The sequence below is a fragment of the Artemia sp. Qi Xiang Cuo genome, chromosome 11, assembly GCF_049724085.1.
Source record: "Artemia sp. Qi Xiang Cuo chromosome 11, ASM4972408v1, whole genome shotgun sequence".
NCBI lineage: Eukaryota > Metazoa > Arthropoda > Branchiopoda > Anostraca > Artemiidae > Artemia > Artemia sp. Qi Xiang Cuo.
In genome coordinates this window covers 9496992-9511866 of record NC_142804.1, presented here as the reverse complement: position 1 = coordinate 9511866, position 14875 = coordinate 9496992, and the positions used below count along the sequence as shown (strand labels likewise).

Below are 14875 nucleotides of genomic sequence, written 5' to 3'. Positions count from 1 at the left end.
TTATTATTCCCCCAAAGGCTCATTGGCCTGTACAAAGGGGGAAACATATGAATTGCTTACTCAGAGATGAAAAACGAAAGAAAATTTAAAATGATCACGTGAGTAATCACATACGAAGGAGAAGAAAAGAAAATACAGATAAAATGAAAACTATAGAAAAAATAGAATAAATAAACTAAATTAATTAATTAGATTAAATAGACTAAAAAAATTAAATAAAAAATAAATAAAATAAAAACATAAATAAAAATAACATCTATGAAGCCTAAGAATTTTTAACAATTTTTTTAAACAAACGGAACGAGTGGCACCCTCGAGCTGATTCAGGCAACTTATTCCAAACAATATGACACGCCATTAGAGGATTAAAATCTGACCTTATGCAAGCAGTAAATGGAACTTGAACATGATTTGTCATATTGCGAAGATTATAATTATTTTGATCAGAGGTAAAAGATAGCGGAACACTTAGGGGCCGGGGGAGGTCACCATGAAGCCAAGAGGGCAGAACCCTAAAAATGCTCGGGGCAGAAATGTCGTGTTCATCTACCACATACAGTACGCAGCCCCTTGGCGTCTTTGATCCTTTCGCCACAGACAATGATCATAATCTATCAGACTTTTTTACAACACCTCCCTTTTTGTCACAGACTTGTTTTTTTTGTAAAATTCCTTTCAGACTGGCAGAAATTCAAAATAACAAGCAGAATGGGCGGTCGAATGTAGAATCAATTTGAACATTGAATACTTTTATGCAATCCATTATCATCCTAGAAAATAAACTTCAAGTTGCCAAAAAATCGTAAAACACACAAAAAGTTATGTCTGTATTTATAGTTTTACTCTTGATAAAATTGAAATTGTTTTTTCAGTAGCGACATAGGTATATGTACTTAAATGAAATCGGAATTTGTATATACAAATAGTCAATTTTTTTTACATGAGAGTTAAACAGGGGTTGAGTTAACAAGAATTGAGTTGAATGGAGTTTGAGTTGAAAAGGGGCAAGTTGAATGAGATAAGATGAGATTTATTCTTCATTAGATACACATATAATATTACATGTTATTATTCCCCCAAAGGCTCTTTGGCCTGTAAAGAAGGGGGAAGACAAATGAGTTGCTTACTCAGAGATGAAAGGCAAAACAACATTTAAAATGATCACTTACTCACAGACATAAGAGCAAAAGGAGAAGAAAAGAAAATATAGATAAAATAAAACTATAGGAAAAAATAGAATAAATAAACCAGTAGAAAGGGGGGTACCAGCCCCACGCGACACCCCTGCTGCCACCTACAACTTTTTTTACATAATTTATGTCTGTTTGTTGTCAGTGAGAATGGAAAAACAGTATTTTTGTCACTTGAAAAACATGAATTTTGTCACATTCATGGATGTTTTTATGGTTTTTGTCAGTGAGAATTAAAAAACAGGAACTTTCTCACATTTATGTCTGGTTTATGGTTTTTGTCAGTGAGAATGAAAAACAGGAACTTTCTCACTTTCATGGATTATTGAGTCATTAATCAAATTGTTTCCGGGCAAGGATAATTAATGTCTGACAGATGACGTCTAAGTTAATTAAAATCTTTGATGTATTTCCAAAGAGAATGTTTCCGAGGCAAAGTTTAGATCACACATGACAGATGATGTCATGATTGATTGATTGACATGAAAGGGGAATTAATTTGTTGTTTCTAAAGAGAATTGATTTGACACGAAAGGGAATTAATTTGTTGTTTCTAAAGAGAACTGTCTCCAAGCGAATGTTTAGATCTTAGCGATGAAGAGATTGATTCACGAAAGGGTTCCCAAATAATTTGAAATGTATCAGCGCAGAGATGCCAAACAAAAGGAACACGCTGAAATTACGTTTAGGGATTATTTGGGCGAAACCGTTTCAGTCATTTTATGGAATTATTTCGGCGAAACAGTTAGAGACATTTTGAAAGATGATTTAAAAGATGATTTAAAAGATGATTTTAGAAGAGGATTTGAGGGTAAAACTCTGTGGTCGTTATAATAAACAAGTTCCATTTGAACAGTGTTGTGAGGTCCTCTACCCCAACCCCAAAGGGTTCCAATCCCCCTACCCCAACCCCGAAGGAAGCCCCCGGTGCTCAAAGGTCCCCCAAGCTCTCAAAGGGCCCCCGGACCCCCAAAGGCCCTCCCCCGGTCCCCAAAGGTCCTCCAGGCTCCCAAAGGGCCCCCGGACCCCCAAAGGGCCCCCCGGACCCCCAAAGGCCCATCGGACTCCCAAAAGACCACCGGGCTCCCAAAGGGCCCCCTGGACCCCCAAAGGCCCTCACCCGGTCTCCAAAGGTCCACCGGGCTCCCAAAGGGCCCCCAGACCCCCAAAGGCCCTCCCCGGTCCCCAAAGGTCCCCCAGGCTCCCAAAGGGCCCCCCGACCCCCAAAGGGCCCTCCGGACCCCCAAAGGCCCTCCCCGGGCCCCCAAAGGCCCACCAGGCTCCCAAAAGACCACCGGGCTCCCAAAGGGCCCCCGGACCCCTAAAGGCCCTCCCCAGACCCCCAAAGGCCCTCCCCGGGCCCCCAAAGGCCCTCCCCCAGCCCCCAAAGGTCCACAGGGCTCTCAAAGGGCCACCCGGCCCTAAAGGGCCCCCAGACCCCCAAAGGACCCCCGGCGCCCCAAAGACCCCTGAGCCCCCATTTTTTAATACTTTTTATGGCTTTATTATATCTTTTCAGAACAAGTTATTTTCTTAATGTCCATCCTAAACGCATTTTACAAGTTGAAGTACCCATCCTTTTCACCCACAACTTTACTATACTGATTTTTGAATGCTCCAACACCAAGCAATACTTTTCAATGGCATTTCAGAACAAGTTCTTTTCTTAATGTCCCTCCTAAACCCATTTTATAAATTGAAGCACCCATCCTTTACACCCACAACTTTACTTTACAGCTTTTTGAATGCTCCAACACCAAGCAATACTTTTCAAAGGGCATTTCAGAACAAGTTCTTTTCATAATGACCATCCTAAACCCATTTTACAAGTTGAAGTTCCCATCCTTTTCACCCAAAACTTTACTTCACAGCTTTGTGAATGCCCAACACCAAGTAATACTTTTCAAAAGGAATTTCAGAGCAAGTTCTTTTCTTAGTGACCGTCCTAAACCCATTTTACAAATTGAAGTACCCATCCTTTACACCCACAACTTAGTTATAGTTATTATTTTGAAGTTTCAACATAGAGACTTATCTTTTAGTTTTAGTTTGGTTTAGTTTTATATAAAAGTCTAGAGGTTTTTTTTTTAGCTTAGAATATTAGCTTAGAGTTTTTGTTAGTGTTCTAGTATTGTTTTATTTTAGTTAAGAAATTAGAGTTTTTAGCTTAGAGTCTTAGCTTAAAGTTTTAGTTTGGTTTAGTTTTACTTAAAATTTTAGAGTTTTTTTTTAGCTTAGAGTCTTAGCTTTGAGTTTTTGTTAGAGTTCTAGTTTAGTTTTAGTTAAGAGTTTAGAGTTTTTAGCTTAGAGTCGTAGCTTAGAGTTTTATTCAGAGTTCTACTTTAGTTTAGTTTAGTTACAGTTTAGAATTTAGAGTTTTAGCTTAGAGTCATAGCTTAGAGTTTTACTTAAAGTTGTAGTTTGGTTAAGTTTTAGTTAATAGTTTAGAGTTTTAGCTTAGAGTCTTAGCTTAGAGTTTTTGTTAGAGTTGAAGTTTAGTTTATTTTAGTTAAGAATTTGATGTTTTACCTTTGAGTTTCAGTTAGAGTTCTAGTTTAGTTTAGTTTTATTTAAGAGTTTAGAGTTTTAAGCTTAGAGTCTTAGCTTAAAGTTTCAGTTTGGTTTAGATTTAGTTAAGATTTTAGAGTTTTTTTTGCTTAGAGTCTTAGCTTAGAGATTTTGTTAGAGTTCTAGTTTAGTTTAGTTTTAGTTAAGAGTTTAGAGTTTTTAGCTTAGAGTCTTAGCTTAGAGTTTTATTTAGAGTTCTAGTTTAGTTTAGTTACAGTTCAGAATTTAGAGTTTTAGATTAGAGTCATAGCTTATAATTTTACTTAAAGTTGTAGTTTGGTTAAGTTTTAGTTAAGAGTTTCGAGTTTCAGCTTAGAGTCTTAGCTCAGAGTTTTTGTTAGAGTTCTAGTTTAGTTTAGTTTTAGTTAAGAGTTTAGAGTTTTACCTTAGAGTCTTAGCTTAGAATTTTAGTTAGAGTTGAAGTTTAGTTTAGTTATAGTTAAGAATTTAGAATTTTAGCTTAGAGTTATAGATTAGAGTTTTAATTAAAGTTTTAGTTTGACTAAGTTTTAGTTAAGAGTTTCGAGTTTTAGCTTAGAGTCTTAGCTTAGAGTTTTTTGTTAGAGTTCTAGTTTATTTTAATTTTAGTTAAGAGTTTGATGTTTTACCTATGAGTTTGAGTTAGAGTTCTAGTTTAGTTTAGTTTTAGTTAAGAGTTTGGTGTTTTACCTTAGAGTCTTATCTTAGAGTTCTAGTTTAGTTTACTTTTACTAAAGAGTTTAGTGTTTTAGCTTAGAGTCTCAGCTTAGAGTTTTTGTTATAGTTATAGTTTATTTTAGTTTTAGTCAAGAGTTTAGTGTTTTTAGCTTAGAGTCTTAGCTTAGAGTTTATGTTGAAGTTGTATTATAGTTTTGTTTTAGTTTTGAGTTTTAGCTTAGAGTCTTAGCTTAGAGTTTTTGTTAGAGTTGAAGTTTAGTTTAGTTTTAGTTAAGAGTTTAGAGTTTTTTTGTTAGAGTTCTAGTTTTGTTTAATTTTAGTTAAGAGTTTGTTTTTTACCTTTGAGTTTCAGTTAGAGTTCTAGTTTAGTTTAGTTTTAGTTAAGAGTTTAGAGTTTACCATAGAGTCTTATCTGAGAGTTTTAGTGAGAGTTCTAGTTTAGTTTAGTTTTAGTTACAGTTCAGAATTTAGAGTTTTAGCTTAGAGTCATAGCTTAGAGTTTTACTTAAAGTTATAGTTTGGTTAAGTTTTAGTTAAGAGTTTAGAGTTTTTAGCTTAGAATTTTTGTTGAAGTTCTAGTTTAGTTTAGTTTTAGTTAATAGTTTAGAGTTTTAGCTTAGAGTCTTAGCTTAGAGTTTTTGTTAGAGTTGAAGTTTAGTTTAATTTTAGTTAAGAATTTGATGTTTTACCTTTGAGTTTCAGTTTAGATTAGTTTTACTTAAAGTTTTAGTTTGACTAAGTTTTAGTTAAGAGTTTCGAGTTTTAGCTTAGAGTCTTAGCTTAGAGTTTTTTTGTTAGAGTTCTAGTTTAGTTTAATTTTAGTTAAGAGTTTGATGTTTTACCAATGAGTTTCAGTTAGAGTTATAGTTTAGTTTAGTTTTAGTTAATAGTTTGGTGTTTTACCTTAGAGTCTTATCTTAGAGTTCTAGTTTAGTTTAGTTTTACTTAAGAGTTTAGAGTTTTATCTTAGAGTCTCAGCTTAGAGTTTTTGTTGGAGTTCTAGTTTATTTTAGTTTTAGTCAAGAGTTTAGTGTTTTTAGCTTAGAGTCTTAGCTTAGATTTTTTGTTGAAGTTATAGTATATTTTATTTTTAGTTTAGAGTTTTAGGTTAGAGTCTTAGCTTAGAGTTTTTGTTAGAGTTGAAGTTTAGTTTAATTTTAGTTAAGAGTTTAGAGTTTTTTTTGTCAGAGTTCTAGTTTTTTTTAATTTTAGTTAAGAGTTTGTTTTTTACCTTTGAGTTTCAGTTAAAGTTCTAGTTTAGTTTAGTTTTAGTTCAGAGTTTAGAGTTTACCATATAGTCTTAGATTAGAGTTTAAGTGAGAGTTCTAGTTTAGTTTAGTTTTTGTTACAGTTCAGAATTTAGAGTTTTAGCTTAGAGTCATAGCTTATAATTTTACTTAAAGTTATAGTTTGGTTAAGTTTTATTTAAGAGTTTAGAGTTTTTAGCTTAGAATATTTGTTGAAGTTCTAGTTTAGTTTAGTTTTAGTTAATAGTTTAGAGTTTTAGCTTAGAGTCTTAGCTTAGAGTTTTTGTTAGAGTTGAAGTTTAGTTTAATTTTAGTTAAGAATTTGATGTTTTACCTTTGAGTTTCAGTTTACTTTTAGTTTAGAGTTTACAATTTTTTAGCTTAGAGTCTTAGCCTAGAGTTTTAGTTAGAGTTCTAGTTTAGTTTTAGTTAAGAGTTTAGAATTTTAGCTTAGAGTCTTAGCTTAGAGTTTTTGTTAGATTTCTAGTTTATTTTAGTTTTGAGTTCTAGTTTAGTTTGCATTTAGTTAAGAGTTTGGAGTTTTACCTTAGAGACTTAGCTAAGAGTTTTAGAGTTTTTTAGCTTAGAGTCTTAGCTTAGAGTTTTTTGTTAGAGCTCTAGTTTAGTTTAGTTTCAGTTAAGAGTTTGGTGTTTTACCTTAGAGTCTTAGTTTAGAGTTTTAGTTATAGTTCTAGTTTAGTTTAGTTTTAGTTAAGAGTTTAGAGTTTTTAGCTTAGAGTCTCAGCTTAGAGTTTTTGTTAGAGTTATAGTTTATTTTAGTTTTAGTTAAGAGTTTAGAGTTTTTAGCTTAGAGTCTTAGCTTAGAGTTTTTGTTGAAGTTTTAGTTTTAGTTAATAGTTTAAAGTTTTAGATTAGAGTCTTAGCTTATAGTTTTTGTTAGATTTCAAGTTTAGTTTAGTAATAGTTAAGAGTTTAGAGTTTTAGCTTAGAGTCTTAGCTTAGAGTTTTTGTTAGAGTTCTAGTTTAGTCTAGATATAGTTAAGAGTTTTGAGTTTTAACTTAGAGACTTAGATTAGAGTTCTAGTTTACTTTAGTTTTAGTTAAGAGTTTGGTGTTTTAACTTAGAGTAATAGCTTAGACATTTAGTTAGAGTTCTAGTTTAGTTTAGTTTTAGTTATGAGTTTAGAATTTTATCTTAGAGTCTTAGCTTAGAGTTTTTGTTAGAGTTGTAGTTTAGTTTAGTTTTAGTTAAGAGTTTAGAGTTTTTAGCTTAGAGTCTTAGCATAGTTTTTGTCGAAGTTCTAGTTTAGTTTAGTAATAGTTAAGAGTTTAGAGTTTTAGCTTAGAGTCTTAGCTTAGAGTTTTTGTTAAAGTTGAAGTTTAGTTTAGTAATAGTTAAGAGTTTAGAGATTTTGCTTAGAGTATTATCTTAGAGTTTTTGTTAAAGTTGAAGTTTAGTTTAGTAATAGTTAAGAGTTTAGAGTTTTAGCTTTGAGTCTTAGCTTAGAGTTTTACTTTAGTTTAGTTTTAGTTAAGAGTTTAGAGTTTTTAGCTTAGAGTATTAGATTAGATTTTTTTTTAGAGTTATAGTTTATTTTATTTATATTTAAGACTTTATAGTTTTTATGTTATATTCTTAGCTTAGATTTTTAGTTTAGTTTCATTTTTTTTAATAGTTTAGAGTTTTAACATAGAGTCTTAGGTTAGGGTTTTTTAGAATTCTTGTTTAGTTTAGTTTTATTTAATAGTTTAGAGTTTTTTAGCTTATAGTCTTATTTTAGAGTTTTTTGTTTCAGTTCTAGTTTAGTTTAGAGTTTTAGCTTAGACTTGGAGTTTTAATTAGAGTTCTAGCTTAGTTTAGTTTTAGTTAAGAGTTTAGAGTTTTAGCTTAGAGTCTTAGCTTAGAGTTTTTGTTAGAGTCCTAGTTAAGTTTAGTTATAGTTAAGAGTTTGAAGTTTTACCTTAGAGACTTAGCTTAGAGTTTTAGTTAAGTTTAGTTTTACTTAAGAGTATAGAATTTTAGCTTAGAGTCTCAGCTTAGAGTTTTTGTTAGAGTTTTACTTTAGTTTAGTTTTAGTTAAGAGTTAAGTGTTTTTAGCTTATAGTCTCAGTTTAGAGTTTTTGTTTAAGTTCTAGTTTAGTTTAGTTTTAGTCTAGAGTTTTAGCTTAGACTTAGAGTTTTAATTAGAGTTCTAGTTTAGTTTAGTTTTAGTTAAGAGTTTAGAGTTTTTAGCTTAGAGTCTTAGCTTAGTTTTATTTAGAGTTCTAGTTTAATTTAGTTTTAATTAAGAGTTTGGAGTTTTACCATAGAGTCTTAGCTTAGAGTTTTAGTTAGAGTTAAAGTTTAGTTTAGTTAGAGTAAAGAATTTGGATTTTTAGCTTAGAGTCATAGCTCAAAGTTTTACTTAAAGTTATAGCTTGGTTAAGATTTAGTTAAGAGTCTCGAGTTTTAGCTGAGTCTTAGCTTACAGTTTTTGTTAGAGTTCTAGTTTAGCGTAGTTTTACTTAAGAGTTTCGAGTTTTAACTTAGAGTCTTAGCTTAGAGTTTTTGTTAGAGTTCTAGTTTAGTTTAAATTTAGTTGAGAATTTGGTGTTTCACCTTTGAGTTTCAATTAGACTTCTAGTTTAGTTTAATTTTAGTTAAGAGTTTACTGTTTTAACTTAGTGTCTTATAATAGAGTTTTAGTGAGAGTTCTAGTTTAGTCTAGTTTTAGTTAAGAGTTTAGAATTTTAGCTTAGAGTCTTAGCTTAGAGTTTTTGTTAGAGTTCTATTTTAGTTCAATTTTAGTTAAGAATTTGATATTTTAACTTTAAGTTTCAGTTAGAGTTCTAGTTTAGTTTACTTTTAGTGAAGAGTTTAGTGTTTTACCTTAGAGTCTTTGCTCAGAGTTCTAGTTAGAGTTCTCGTTTAGTTTAGTTTTAGTTAAGAATTTAGAATTTTAGCTTAGATTCTTAGCTTAGAGTTTTTGTTAGAGTTATAGTTTATTTTAGTTTTAGTTAAGAGTTTAGATTTTTTGGCTTAGAGTCCTTTGCTTAGAGTTTTTGTTGAAGTTCTAGTTTAGTTTAGGTTTAGTTAATAGTTTAGAGTTTTAGCTTAGAGTAGTAGCTTAGAGTTTTTGTTAGAGTTCTAGTTTATTTTAGATATAGTTAAGCGTCTGGAGTTTTACCTTCGAGACTTAGCGTAGAGTTTTAGTTTAGTTTAGTTTTAGTTAAGAGTTTAGAGTTTTAGCTTAGTCTTAGCTTAGAGTTATAGTTAGAGTTGAGGTTTAGTTTAGTTATAGTTAAGATTTCAGAGTTTTTAGCTTAGAGTCTTAGTTTAGAGTCTTTGTTAGAGTTCTAGTTTAGTTTACTTAAGAGTTTAGAGTTTTATCATAGAATCATAGCTTAGAGTTTTTGTTGAAGTTTTAGTTTAGTTTAGTTTTAGTTAAGAGTTTAGAGTTTTTTAGCTTAGAGTCTTATCTTAGAGTTTTTGTTAGAGTTCTATTTTAGTTTAGTTTTATTTAAGAGTTTGGTGTTTTACCTTAGAGTTATAGCTTAGAGTTTTAGTTAGAGTTCTGGTTTATTTTAGTTTTAGTTAAGAGTTTAGAATTTTAGCTTAGAGTCTTAGCTTAGAGTTTTTGTTAGAATTCTAGTTTAGATTAGTTTTAGTTAAGAGTTTAGAGTTTTTAGCTTAGAGTCTTAGCTTAGAGTTTTTGTTGAAGCTCTAGTTTAGTTTAGTTTTAGTTAAGAGTTTATAGTTTTAGCTTAGAGTCTTATATTAGAGTTTTTTTTATATTTTTATTTTATTATATTTTTAGTTAAGAGTTTTGAGTTTTACCTTAAAGTCTTAGATTAGAGTTTTAGTTAGGGTTGAAGTTTCGTTTAGTTTAGTTATAGTTAAGAGTTTATAGTTTTAGCTTAGAGTCTTAGCTTGGAGTTTTAGTTAGTTATTGTTTATTTTAGTTTTACTTAAGAGTTATAGCTTAGAGGTTTAGCCTAGAATCTTAGCTTAGAGATTTAGTTAGAGTTGAAGTTTAGTTCAAACTAGCATAACCACAAATTTACACAATATTGCATAGAAATACCAAAACCATCGGTTAGATTAGGTTAGGTTAGGTTAGAGGTTAGGTTTCTCCACGTTTAAGTTAGGTTAGATTAGGTTGGCTTATCATGAGCGCTCATGATAAGCTAACCTAATCTACCTAACTTAAACCTGGAGAAACCTAACCTCTAACCTAACCTAACCTAATCTAACCTATGGTTTTGGTATTTCTATGCAATATTGTGTAATTTTGTGGTTATGCTAGTTTAAACTAAACTTCAACTCTAACTAAATCTCTAAGCTAAGATTCTAGGCTAAACCTCTAAGCTATAACTCTTAAATAAAACTAAAATAAACAATAACTCTAACTAAAACTCCAAGCTAAGACTCTAAGCTAAAACTATAAACTCTTAACTATAACTAAACTAAACAAAACTTCAACCCTAACTAAAACTCTAAGCTAAGACTTTAAGGTAAAACTCAAAACTATTAACTAAAACTAAACTAAACTAAAACTCTAACAAAAACTCTAAGCTAAGACTCTAAGATAAAACTATAAACTCTTAACTAAAACTAAACTAAACTAGAACTTCAACAAAAACTCTAAGGTACGACTCTAATCTAAAAAATCTAAAATCTTAACTAAAACTAAGCTAAACTAGAACTCTAACAAAAACTCTAAGCTAAGACTCTAAGCTAAAATTCTAAACTCTTAACTAAAACTAAAATAAACCAGAACTCTAACTAAAACTCTAAGCTATAACTCTAAGGTAAAACACCAAACTCTTAACTAAAACTAAACTAAACTAGAACTCTAACAAAAACTCTAAGCTAGGACTCTAAGCTAAAAAACTCTAAACTCTAAACTAAAAATAAACTAAAGTACAAATTCAACAAAAAACTATAAGCCATTTTAACATGATAAAAATCTAAACTCTTAATTAAAATAAACAAAAACTCTAAAAAAGACTATAAAATATGACTCTAAGCTAAAAACTCTGAATTATTAACTATCCATGAACTAAACTTCAACTCCAACTGTAACTCTAGGATACGACTAAGATCAACCTCTAAACTCTTAACTAAAACTAAACTAAACTAAAACTCTAAGCTAATTCTCAATGGTAAAACTCCAGACGCTTAACTATATCTAAATTAAACTGGAACTCTAACAAAAACTCTAAGCTACGACTCTAAGCTAAGACTCTAAACTATTAACTAAACCTACAATAAACTAGAACTTCAACAAAAATTCTAAGCAAAGGACTATAAGCCAAAAACTCTAAACTCTTAACTAAAACTAAAATAAACTAGAACTCTAACAAAAACTCTAAGCTAAGACTCTAAGCTAAAATTCTAAACTCTTAACTAAAACTAAACTAGACTAGAACTCTAACTAAAACTCTAAGCTAAGACTCTAGGTTAAAACACTAAACTCTTAACTAAAAGTAAACTAAACTAGAACTCTAACTGAAACTCAAAGGTAAAGCATCAAATTCTTAAATAAAATTAAACTAAACTAGAACTATAACAAAAACTCTAAGCTAAGACTCTAAGCAAAAATTCTAAACTCTTAACTAAAACTAAACTAAACTAGAACTCTAACTAAAACTCTATGCTAAGACTCTAAGGTAAAACACTAAACTCTTAACTAAAAGTAAACTAAACTAGAAGTCTAACTGAAACTCAAAGGTGAAACATCAAATTCTCAACTAAAGTTAAACTAAACTAGAACTCTAACAAAAACTCTAAGCTAAGACTCTAAGGTAAAACTCTAAACTATTAAGTAAAACTAAGCTAAACTAGAACTCTAACAAAAACTGTAAGCTAAGACTCAGCTAAAACTCGAGACTCTTAACTAAATCTTAACCAAGCTACAGCTTTAAGTAAAACTCTAAGCTACGACTCTAAGCTGAAAATCTAAATTCTTAACTGTAACTAAACTAAACTTTAACTCTAAATAAAACTCTAATCTAAGACTCTATGGTAAAACTCTAAACTCTTAACTAAAACTAAATTAAACTAGAACTCTAAATAAAACTAAACTAAGACTCTAAGCTAAAAACAATTAACTCTTAACTAAAACTAAACTAAAATAAACTAGAACTCTAATTAAAACTCTAAGTCTAAGCTAAAACTCTAAACTAAAACTAAACTAAACTAGAACTTCAACAAAAACTCTAAACTAAGACTCTAAGCTAAAAACACTAAACTCTTAACTAAAACTAAACTAAACTAGAACTCTAACAAAAACTGTAAGCTGAGACTCTAAGCTAAAATTCTATACTCTTAAGTAAAACTAAACTTAACTAAAAATCTAAGCTAAGTCTCTAAGGAAAAACTTCAAACTCTTAACTATAACTAAACTTAACTAGGACTCTAACAAAAACTCTAAGCTAAGACTCTAAGCTAAAACTCTAAACTCTTAAATAAAAATAAACTAAACTAGAACTCTAATTAAAACTCCAATTCTAAGCTAAAACTCTAAACTAAGCTATAGATGAAACAAAAAACTCTAAGCTAATAATATATTCTAAAAAACTATAAAATACTAGATAAAACTAAAATACCATATAAATCTAAAAAAACCATAAGATAATAATATGTTGTAAAAATATAAAATCTTAAAAAAAATTAAAATAAAATAGAAATCTAAGATGATAATATAACCTAAAAAATCTAAAGTCTTAACTATAAATAAACTAAAACTAGAATTCTAACAAAAACTCTAAGCTAAGACTCTATGCTAAAAACTCTTAACTAAAACTAAACTAAACTAAAACTCTAAGCTAAGACTCTAAGCTAAAACTCTAAACTCTTAACTATTAATAAACTAAACTTCAACCTAAACAAAAACTCTAAGCTAAGACTCTAAGCTAAAACTCTAAACTATTAACTATTAATAAACTAAACTTCAACTTTAACAAAAACTCTAAGCTAAGACTCTAAGCTAAAACTCTAAACTCTTAACTATTACTAAACTAAACTAGAACTTCGACAAAAACTATGCTAAGACTCTAAGCTAAAAACTCTAAACTCTTAACTAAAACTAAACTAAACTAGAACTCTAACAAAAACTCTAAGCTAAGACTCTAAGCTAAAATTCTAAAATCATAACTAAAAATAAAATAAACTAGAACTCTAACTAAATGTCTAAGATATGACTCTAAGGTAAAACAACAAACTCTTAACTAAAACTAAACTAAACTAGAACTCTAACAAAAACTCTAAGCTAAGACTCTAATCTAAAAACTCCAAACTCTTAACTAAAACTAAACTAAACTAAAACTCTAAGCTAAGTCTCTAAGGTAAAAATCCAAACTATTAACTATATATAAACTAAACTAGAACTCTAACAAAAACTCTAAGCTAAGATTCTAAGCTAAAACTCTAAACTTCTAACTATTACTAAACTAAACTTCAAGTCTAACAAAAACTATAAGCTAAGACTCTAAGCTAAAACTCTAAACTATTAAATAAAACTAAAATAAACTAAAACTTCAAAAAAAACTCTAAGCTAAGACTCTAAGCTAAAAACTCTAAACTCTTAACTAAAACTAAAATAAACTAGAAATCTAGCAAAAACTCTAAGCTAAGACTCTAAGCTAAAAAACTCTAAACTCTTAACTAAAACTAAAATAGACTAGAATTCTAACTGAAACTCTAAACTAAGACTCTAAGGTAAAACACAAAACTCTTAACTAAAACTAAAATAAACTAGAACTCTAACAAAAACTCTAAGCTAAGACTCTAAGCTAAAAAACTATAAACTCTTAACTAAAACTAAACTAAACTAAAACTCTATGCTAAGTATATAAGGTAAAACTCAAAACTATTAACTATATGTAAACTAAACTAGAAATCAAAACTAAAATAAACTAGAACTCTAACAAAAACTCTAAGCTAAGACTATAAGCTAAAATTCTAAACTCTTAACTAAAACTAAACTAGAACTCTAACTAAAACTCTAATCTAAGACTCTAAGATAAAAAATTGTAAACTCTAAACTAAAAGTAAACTATACTATAACTCTAACTGAAACTCAAAGGTAAAACATCAAATTCTTAACTAAAATTAAACTAAAATTCAACTCTAACAAAAACTCTAAGATGAGACTCTAAGCTAAAACTCTAAACTATTAACTAAAACTAAACTAAACTAGAACTTCAATAAAAACTCTAAGCTAAAAACTCTAAACTCTTAACTAAAACTTAACCAAACTATAACTTTAAGTAAAATTATAAGCTATGACTCTAAGCTAAAACTCTAAATTTTGAACTGTAACAAAAACTAAACTAGAACTCTAACTAAAACTCTCAGCTAAGACTCTATGGTAAACTCTAAACTCTTAACTAAAACTAAACTAAACTAGAACTCTAACTGAAACTCAAAGGTAAAAAATCAAACTCTGAACTAAAATTAAAATAAAATAGAACTCTAACAAAAAAAAAACTAAGGTCTAGGATAAAACTACAATAAACTTAAACTCTAACAAAAACTCTTAGGTAAGACTCTACTCTAAAACTCTAAACTATAACAAAAATAAAATATAACTTCAACATAAACACTAAGATAACACTCTAAGCTCAAAACACTAAACTCTTGACTAAAACTAAAATAAAATAGAGCTCTAACAAAAACTCTAAGCTGAGACTGTAAGCTAAAACTCTAGACTCTTAAGTAAAACTAAACTAAACTAGAACTCTAAGCTAAGACTCTAAGGTAAAACACCAAACTCTTAACTAAAACTAAACTAAACTAGAACTCTAACTGAAACTCAAAGGTAAAACATCAAACTCTTAACTAAAATTAAACTAAACTAGAACTCTAACAAAAAACTCTAAGCTAAGACTCTAAGCTAAAACTCGAAACTCTTAACTAAAACTTAGTCAAACTAAAACTTTAAGTAAAACTATAAGCTATTAATCTCATATAAAACTATAAATTATTAACAGTATATAAACTAATATAAAACTACAACTAAAACTATAAGATAGTACTATAATCTAAAAATCTATAATATTAACTACAACAAAAATCAAATAGAACTCTAACTTAAACTTTATGATATTACTCTAATCTAAAAAAAACTAGAAAATTGTAACTAAAACTTAACCAAACTAAAAATTTAAGTAAAATTATAAGCTAAGACTATAATCTAAAAACTATAATCCATGAACTGTAAATAAAATAAAATATAACTCTGAATAATACTCTATGCTACGACTAAA

General features: G+C 29.3%; 1 protein-coding gene across 1 annotated transcript in view; it reads right to left on the bottom strand.

Moving 5' to 3' along the window:
• Positions 1–14875, bottom strand: part of LOC148946606 (dedicator of cytokinesis protein 3-like) — a 218343-nt gene that overhangs the window by 51013 nt on the left and 152455 nt on the right. The window lies entirely within an intron of this gene.